The sequence below is a fragment of the Pteropus medius genome, unplaced genomic scaffold, assembly GCF_902729225.1.
Source record: "Pteropus medius unplaced genomic scaffold, Ma_sr-lr_union100, whole genome shotgun sequence".
In the NCBI taxonomy this organism is placed as follows: domain Eukaryota; kingdom Metazoa; phylum Chordata; class Mammalia; order Chiroptera; family Pteropodidae; genus Pteropus; species Pteropus medius.
Window position 1 is genome coordinate 10,131,965 of NW_024349799.1, and position 10,080 is coordinate 10,142,044.

The following is a 10,080-nucleotide window of genomic DNA, read 5'->3' on the forward strand; positions in this document are numbered from 1 at the left end:
TGAAGGTTATCATCATGATTATTATTATGACTATTCACATGTTGCCCTTATGATATGTCCATGAAATATATATGATTTACATGATTTTACAGGTGAGAAAGGGAAGCTGAGAAAATTAATTACGCTCTGAAGTTGTCCAGTCACTAGTGGACCAGGATCCAGTCCCAACTCTATCTGATTCCAGGGCTTATCTTCTTTCCACCATATTAGTATTTTTTCAACTCTAGCTGCACATTAGAAATCCCCAGTGAGCATTTTAAACATACAAAGGCCCAGGCCTTACTGTAGACCAATTAAATCACAATCTCTTAAGGTCAAGTCCTAGAATTAGTATTTTTGTAATGAATCCGATATGTAGCCATGATTGATAGCACCCTGTAGAATAGCACCATGCTAGTGAGAGCCCCTACCAGTGTGATATCAGAAGTGTGACCCGCTCTCAGTGCAGCTAAAATTATCCTACATGACTGTGGCCGGTTTCTGCGTGGTGGCTAGGGCTAAGCACCACTCTGATGACATCTGCACCCTCCTGCCTGTAGTCTCAATTCCTGCCACCATCCCAAAAGGTCATCACCCAAGCCAACCAACTGACCAGTCTGCTAATATTAACAGCCTTTAACAGCAGGCTGATATTATCTTTGTAGGTTGAGTTTCTCAGGAAGTAAACTCTGGGATGGAGATTAGCATGCAGGAAGTTTATTAGGGCATGCTCTGGAGATCAACACCTATGGAAGGGAAAGGAAGGTCCGGGAATAAGTCCTTCAGTGCTGAAGGGGCATCTGGGTGGCATGTCACAGCAGCCACATTAGCTTTTAGCAGTGGGATGGATTTGTGTGGGAGCTGAGGAAGGATCCTCCTCTCTAGCTCTCCAGAGAGTTAGAATGACTCTAGTGGAGTCTAGCATGCAGCTGCCTTGAAAAAAGTTTTCATTTACCTCACTCTACAATAGCGTTACAACCCTCCTGCCCCTCTGGGAGCTTCACTCAATTTTCCTCAGGGGCTCAGCTAAAAACAGTGTGAGGAGTTTGGCAAAATAGCACTCCCAGTGACCTTCAGCAAAAGTCTGTATCAGGCTGGCACACTGACTCTCTCTCTCCCAGGGTAGCTCTGGGCGGGAGGGGAGGGGGGTTACAGGAGCCACTTTTCCCCGCTTCTCTCCACTCAGATTTACTGTGTCTAGGAGTCTGCGACCAGTTTCCAACATGTTGTCATCGCTTCCCCCTCAGTAACCAAGATAGAAGTTTCCTGTTCTTGCAGGGTTCACAGGGAAATGGGGCAGGTGGGGGCGAGGGGGCGAGAAAAAATGGATACTTGCAATGAAATTGCCCTATTGCCATTGAAATGGCATGCATATGGAGACAGCTGCTGTGTCGGGGGAGAAGTGATTTATCTCTATCTGGAGACAGGGCAGATATGATGGGGAAGAGCATTTCATGGGGATGACTCGGCAAAGGGCGAGGCCCCAAACCTGCAGAGTGTTAGTAAGCACTGTGAGCTCCTCAAGCTTTACCTGGGTGTTGCAGGTGTGGGTTAGGGGACTCGGGAGAGAAGATTGGAAAGATAGGCAAGGGCCAAAAATGGAAGTCCCTATGGGCATACCAAGGAATTTGGACTTTGCCCTGAAGGTAAGTAAAGGCTCCCCGCTGAAAAGCTTTCTTCAGCATGGGTTGTCACATTTTTTTAAATATATGACATAATAAAGAAGAGTCTCTGTCCTGTTGTCACTAATCCATCTTCCACTCCCCAGCCTCACTTTTGCCTTCTGCTGCTCTGATTTCTCTTTGTCTATCTCAAATTGGGTATAAATAAATAAACCCACTTTGCTCCACCAATCCCTCTCCAACATTGATGGTTGTCGGGTCTTCTTCACTGATTCGCAGGCACATAGACTGTCATGCTGAAAGAGTCCTGGAAAATCATCTGCTAACCTTCGTCCTCCAGTCCCACTTTAAGGAGAAAGGCTCTGACTCTTTAAGAGCAGAAATGACTTGCCCAAGTGCACACACACCACCGAGGACATGGTGGGACTAGCATGTTTTTCTTTTCCACATATCAGATCAACTCATTCTGTTCCTGTTCCAGGAAGAAAAGTCGATCCTGAACAAAACTGTGCAGTTGGGAATTTTGTCTTCCAAGCCCTCTCCCTAAAATCTCTTCTGACTCTGCCTTTTCCTCAGTGTTGAGATCCTTTCATATACTCCTCAGCACAGAGAACCTTCCTGGAACTCTACCCACCTCTGCTCTTTTTGAAAAAAGTCTCTGCTTTTCTTTATAACCTCTCATTCCATCAAAATTACGTGGTTCCATCTTCTTTATTATATTAGTGATTTCCAAGGAAAAGGAGAAATTTCACTAAACTAAGAACTAGAAGATAATGTCCCAAATCTGCCACTTCTTCTGACATTGTGCAAACACCTTAATTTCCTCATGAGTAGTCGAGGTCCATTTTAAATCTCTTTAATTTCCTTTTACCTCTGATATTCTGGGATTCTAATTTATCCAGTGGCATGCTGGAGCCGGCTCTTTCAGGTTTAAGAGAATCCATTAAGTGCGTTGCTTCCCAACTCCTGTTCTGTACTGGTAGCTTGAAATCAGCCATGATGGTAGTATTTACATCATGGAAATTGACAAATGCTAAAATCCAGTACTTTTTTGTGAAGAGGAGCTGGTTTACTAGCACCCCTACTGAATAATGAATCCATCCCCTCATATCTCGATCAAAAGCAAGTGTCTGCATTCTCACAAAGACTCTTGAAAGCAAACAATACCTTAACCCAAAAGAAAGTATTTCTGATAGTACAGCAAGCAGAGCAGGAGGTGTACTTAAGGTGACACAGTATGGTTTTTCGTTGCCCATTTCATATCTTTGGTTCATGTTCTCTCCACCTGGAATTCGGTACCCCATGCATTCATCTTCAGGTCTCATAATTCTACTATCAATACTTTACCAGCCAGTTATATAAAATCTCTAGTGTCCTAGTTAAGATTAAATTTTCCCTCCAACTTGTAGAATAACTACATGAACACATTTTTCTCCCCACCCGTACAGTAGGTTCCCTGAAAGCATAAACTGTATCTCTTTTATTTCCTCCCCCAATTGGGATAGCACAGTATCCTGCAAACAATGAGTGTTCGATAAATATCTGAGTCATGAGAAGCACAGGATTTGGCAGATGTGCAGAAGACATATGCTTCCTTTTTATTATAAACTATTTTTCTTGGAAATAGAAGATAAGCTTATGATAATGAACTTAAATGATGCAAAACTGTATAGAAAGAAAAGCAGTCCTCCCCCCTTCCTATTCATTATTCTCTCACCACCACTCCCAACCAAAAGTAAGTATATTTCCAGGTTTTTTTATCCTTCCAGAAATAATCTACACATACACAAGCACATATGCCTGTGAAGAGACTTTTTATTTTGCACAAATGGAAGCACACTGTTCTGTAAGATTTCTTTCTTAATGTGTCTCAAACACAGTTCCATCTCAGCAGAACTAGATCAACCTCATTCCTCTTCAAGGCTGTGTGCTAGTCCATCATATAGATGCCTGCTGATGGCTAGGTCTTGGATATTTCCAAGAATGTGGCAATATATCCACATACATACATCTTTGCCCACATATACAAATATATCAGTAGGAAAACAAAACCTAAAAATAGAATTTGACTCAAAGAGCAGGCATGTTTTTAACTTTGATAGATATTGCTACATTTTCTTCTAAATGCATAGAACCTTGAATGCTGTTCTCTCTCTAAGTCTTTATCTACTTCTTCATTTTTACCCATTGCTCACTTCCACCTTTTCTGGCATTAGAAACTGTTGTCATTATTTTAACCATCATTCCACCAAGTAACCAGAAGGTGACAGAGCCAACCAGCTTTGTGCTACCACAGCACAAATCACTCATCCCTCCAGTGAGCAAGTGCCTCACCTCAGCAGGCGAACCTGTTGACATTATTTCTTTGAGCACACCCAATTCAGTCTTTCTGAGCTGCTTTCCATCATTGCTCATAGATTAATAACCAAGATAGGGAGGAGACTCAGCACAGTTACCACTCATCTTAGCCACTCCCTCCAGGGCAAGGAGGAGAGAGACCAATGGTTGCAAGCAGTGCCTCCCCAATTCTCTTGCAGGCAAGGCACCGGCCCCCTCTGTCTCTGATGTCTCTTCCTTTTTTACATCTTTATTTTCTAAGGTAGGTGCCTGGTTTAGTTCTAGATGTCACATTTCAAGAGCCAGGAATTCCTGAATCCTACCCTCCTGACATCCCTCTGCACTGTGGGGTTTCAAACTAGAGAGTTACTCCCAAAGAAGAAGAATAGCAAGATAAACAAGGAACATTGTTTTCAGAGCTGGGAGAGTTCCCAGTTCCCCTGACATAGGTCTTCTCTAGTTAGTCATGCCAAAGTGTTCTCTCTCATTCTCATTCTCTCTCTCACACCCACGTGCACACACACACACACACACACACACACACACACACACTCGTGCCAATAGTTTTTATTCTAAAATGGCTGAGTCAGCAAAGTAGGCATGACCTGGCTATAGGCACAGAAGAGGTAGACCAGAGGAACATGGTTGAGCCTGCTCAGAGAAGTCTAGCCCTGCCTGTTCTCTTTACTGCCTAGTGGCTGGACTGCCAAGGGGAGACCACACAATAGTGTGAACTCTTCATCCACAGTGGCCCTATCCTCTAGTCAAACATGGCCCAGTGAGTATTCTGGACTCTGAACTGTCAACTCTCCCTTCTTGGGTGTAAGTTAGAAAGGGAATGAGCAGAGGGAGAGAAATATTGGCATGGACATGGGCGGGCCCCATTCTCAGCAACCATCATGGTGAAGGAATTTGAAAGTGTATCTTTTGAGGTCAATGCTCCTGATTTCACTAGACTTACTTATCTCTGTATACCCCATGCCTAGCATGAAAGATCTCACCGAGGACACTTAGCCTGGAGGAGAGAAGCCTCAAAGAGGACAGGTTACTTTCTCTGCAGAAGGCCATTAAGGAGAAGAGGGAATGGATGGATTCTGTGAGTTTCTAAGGCTAATTTTGACCAAGTGAATAGAAGCAACAGAGAGACAGATGTCCATTGAACATATGCAATCCTTTCAACAGGCAGATTATTTCAAATAGGGAATCATCTGCCTTGGGAAGTCATGATTTCCCCATCACTGGAAGCATTCAAATATAGGGGGAAATGTTCTGGCAGGGATTCAAAGACTAGAGGTTTGAGTTGAGTGAATTTTGAGATTTCACAACCCTTGAGAATTAAAGATTAAATGTCCCTTCCAGCCTAGAAAATCATGTTGTATGCCATCAAACACCCTACCTTTTTAGCACCCTTCTCAAGCCTGAGTGTGTTCGAGGTCTATCTGTGGCAGCTAGAGTAATTGCATGGTCCAATAGAGAGCTATTCTCCATCCAAGGAATATTCATTCTCCAAATAGAGACCTGAAATATTTTTTTTCTCTTTCTTTCCTCCCTTTTGCAAAGCAGAACCGGAGTTGAGCCATTAAGCTGCCTGCTCATTTAGAAGCTTGCTCATTGTCTAGCACAGACAAGGATACAGCTGTGGTGTATTGGTTAGATCACAAATAAATATTTTATCTCCGGGCTCAGCAGAGGTGGAGAAATGGGCCTTTCAGAGATGAGTGGACTGTGGTGTTTGCTATTGGCAGTGCCGACTATTTAGAGGAGAAGAGGGGCCTGTCATTCATTTGAATCATCAATCTTGAAGCCCGAATCACTCCGAACCCAGGTCCCCTAGAGTCAGAATTTGACAAATGACAAAATAAACTCAGCACGCGCAGATGAATGAGGGGGCCCCCAGCTATTAAAAAGCCATTGCCATCTTCCCACAACCGCACAGCCGCGCTATCCTCAGCTGCCTGTGTGGGCAAAACCCCCAGCGGGACACACTGACAGGCACCTGCAGTAATTACCAGCTCCTCCCAGGCACCAAAGTCTGGCTTAGTTCCCAACTCCCATCACCCCATGGGAGGCTGTCCTCTAGGAGTCACAAGACCCTCAAAAATTAAAACAGAATAATCAAACAGCAAAGAAGAAAGCCCATGGGAGAAGGTGGAAAAGACTGGCCATGCTAAGAGCTAGTTATTCACTGACAAGAACCCTGGAGTGCAAATGGGAAAAAGAATAAGTGAGCATGTCCACCGCTGTAATGAATGGTCCAGGCTTCATCTATTTGTTCAGTGAGAGGACAACGAGAAAATTAGTGAATCGTGCTTCTGTGAAGACTTCGAAGTCCTGCCTTGCTTTTGGCCTCATAAAATAGGTATGAGTTACCTCTGGAACAACAACATCTCAAAATGCAGGCATAAGTTGGACCAGGGAGCTGGGCTCAACGGCAAATGCAAGGCCAAAGGCATCCGGTCCAGAAATGAACAGTGAGCCCGGAGGTTCTGCCGGATAGAAATGCATGGACTGCTCCCTGCTCTGCTCATTAGCTAGAATTGGACTTAGTCACTGTGGAAATAATTTTCCTTATCTAATGTAGCTTACTCCACAGGGCCCACACAGATTCCAGCTGGAACGGGAAGGAGCACAGTCTTTAAATATCGTGGACTTTTGGTCAGCTCCCTAAATGATGTTCAAACTCAGTGTCGTGGACACAAAATGTGATCAGAATCCTTTCTCTTTTACCCACTTCCCTCTCTCTGATCTACTATTCTTTACTTAAGTATCTCTCTGTCTCTCCCTCTTTCTCTGTCTCTTGATCCCTGTCTCCGTATTTCCCTCTGGAATGTAATAGGAAGCGTCCCTAAGGGGAGAGTGGGGCCGTATAGGACATCAGTTCCTACCACATTGACTGGCTGCTGTAGACATGAGGTCAGTGGACAATGAGAGGGACTGGGTGATCTTCTACTGAATGAATCCTCTCTCTCTATCTGTGTGTATATATGTGTGTGTGTGCCTTTCTCTCTCTCTCTCTCTCTCACTCTCTCTCTCTCTCACACACACACATACACACACACACTCTCTCTCTCTCTCTCTCTCTCTCATTCTTTCAGAAGAAAAAAAAGATACAAGGACCTTCAAATGAAAGTTATGGAAGGCTATTCCATTTTCTACTCCAAGCCTGTTTTGTTTTAGCTGAGCCCCCAGAGAGGATAAGTGACTAAAGTCACAGAATAAATCAGTGCAGTTAAAGGAAAAGCTGAAATTTAACCCCAAGTCCCCAGCGGGTGATCTAAACGCCTTCCATGAGCTGTGGGGGGAATGCTGGGAGCACAAATCAGAATATCCCACCAACGTGCCAGGAGGGCATCAGATCTCAGTGTAGCCTGGTTGGGAAACTACATGTCCTGATTGAAAGGATGGAGAGGGAGAAAGATGGACAGTGAAGAGGGTCCAGAGGAGACAAAGAAACGCTTTGGAACCTGTTTGGTGTCACTGCATATCCAGGAATGTTGTAAGATGTCATTTTGAGGGGAGAGTGGGGCCGTATAGGACATCAGTGACAGAACCAAATTAAAATTTAAAAGAGAAATGTGTTTGGCATTCTTGGTGTAAATGGACCTTGTTAAGGACCCAGGATTGCTCTCTCAGGTGTCCTGGGAAGATCCTGGAGTGCCTGCCCTCAGATCCTCAATGGCCTCAGGGCATGTGAGCCCCAGGGGCAACTGAGAAAGAGGAGAGCCCCACAAAGCAGACTCACCCCTCCCCAGTGAGGTCCCGGATGAGCTGAGGTGTGAGCATGAAGGAATAATCCCAGCTGAGGGCCTGTTCGACGTCATCCTGCCCAGGACTCCATGCCTCCTCCTCTTCTTCTCCCCTTCCTCCCCCTGCCCATGGGCATTGTCAGCCACTCAACCTAGAAAATCACACCCTTCCTCATCCCTCACATCCAAACTGTCCTTATGTCCTCTCTTCTCTACCCGCTAGATTGTCACAGGACTGATCCCTCCAGTCTCCTGGCCACTACTGATGGTTTAACCTTTTCAACTCCCTCCTCTGCCTCGGACATGGCCCCACAACTAGCTCCCTTTCTTGCATCTTTCTACCTCCAATGTCCTCATTCTAGAAGTATCTATTGTGTGTACCTTCCACATGCAGAGTCTCAGGCTGGGTGTTGGAGAACTAAGCAGGGGCAGGACTAGGATGGGTGAGTGACATGTCCTGGGAGCAAGATTTTGGAGACAGTCCTATTACACAAGCTCAAGGTCAGCCTGAGAGTGAGGGCCTCCTTAAGAGATGCTGCACCTTCGTCCTCCCCCTTAAACCAAGAGTGAATAAGATGGAGTGGGTTCTGCCTCTGTAGAGCTTACCTGCTAGGGAGAGATGGACAAGAATCAAATGATCAAAATAAACGGGGCCAAGGCTGAGAAGGAATGGGCCAGGCTGTGTACAGCAGGTGGGGCCTGAACCAGTTTGAGAATGGGGGGAATGAAAGGCTTTGCTGAGGAATGACATTTGGGCTACGAGCTGAAGACTGAGTGAGATATAAGGAGGCTGGGAGGGGTGGGTCAAGGACTGAGGGCAGAAGGCATAGCAGGCACAATCTGCAGCAGAAGGGAGTAGATATGTATGAAGAACCAAACCAAGGGAGTGAGTTTGGCACAAGATGAAGTTAGAGAGGTGAAATAGGGCCAGGCAAGGCTTTAGCTGACTAAGAAGTAATACAGAGTCCAACCCGGAGGCTATCAGAGCAGTCCTAGTGAGAAATGGCTTGAGGGTGGAGGATTGGGGGGTGGCATTCCCACCAGAGTGGCAGCTATGGATGGGGAGATATGTGGGTAGCTTGGAGAGATACTTAAAGGGTAAAACTGAGTGGATTCATGCTGCAATTAGGACCAAATTGGGGACATTTAAGAAGGCATGTTGATTGATCCATGGTTACTCATTGGCACTAATGGCTTTAATCAAGGGAGCAGATCTCAATAAAAACAAATGATTAGTCTTTATAATAGAAGTGTCAATGGGCCTTTAATGAAAAAATTTGCTAATTCCTCTTTCCTATTGAAGCATTCAGTCTTGGGTGAGAACATTTGGGATCTTAACCCTGAGTCAGAGCACCTGCTTTGGGGGCTATGTCCCACTTTGCTTGACTTTGAGAACCTCAGAAACACAGAACATCAGGGGACAGCATGACACTCCCTAATTGCATGCCTCCTATGTTCTCTTCTCTGGAGAACCCTGCCCATGAACCCCAACCTCAGAAGCCAAGTGCCTTCAAGAAGCACCGCACAGGGAACAAGTAAGAAAAGAGCAACTTGCCCATAGCATCTTATCTGATACTATGCTGAAGGCAGCAGATGTGTAGGGGCTCTTTATCCACTTCCTTCACCTCTAGTAGCTTTTGGCTGCCTCATCGTCCCCTGGTCCCTCTCACAGCCTCAATTCTTGGCCTAGTGCCAGCTGCGTAGAACCCATTTTTTAAATCCAAATGTATAGTCTACAGCCATGCTACCCTGAACAAACCCGATCCTGTCTGATCTCAGAAGCTAAGCAGGGTCAGGCCTGGTTAGTATTTGGATGGGAGACCACCTAGGAAGACCAGGTGCTGTAGGCGTAAAAAATAAACAAATAAGGGATTGTAAGCTGACAAGGTCCTTGCAATCTGTGAGGTCAACCAAGGGTTGCCTTGCCTAAAAAACAAACAAACAAACAAATAAATAGATCCAAATTTATGATTCCTTTCAACTTTCTGGATTTGGACCCATCACAGGATACCACCTTCTCTCCATCTCTGCGTTACTCCCCTCACGCTCCCAGAAGCAGCAAAGATGATCTAGGCAGCCTATACTAACCACCCCCTCCCCAGAGATATGGCCCATACCCAGCCCTGAGACCACAGGAAAGAGAACCTTTGCTCCACCTAATGGATATTTCATAGCTTATCCTTACTGAGATTTTAATTCTGACTCTACCTCTTCCTTACTCTCTGACCTTGGGCAAATGATCTGACCTCCCTGTAAAGAAAGATTAATGTTGACCTCGAAGACCATTCTAGTAGAGAAGTGCTTAGCACAGTGCCTGGCCCATAGAGGCTCTCAATAAGTGAGTGCTCCCCTTTTTCCTTCCTCTCTGCAGTTACCATGAGCCACAGTATGGGAGA

At 45.2% G+C, this 10,080-nt stretch overlaps 1 pseudogene; it reads left to right on the forward strand.

The window, feature by feature from the left end:
* The first annotated feature begins 9,415 nt into the window (after nt 1-9,415).
* On the forward strand, nt 9,416-9,534 carry LOC120621387 (uncharacterized; annotated as a pseudogene).
* Nucleotides 9,535-10,080: the final 546 nt, after the last annotated feature.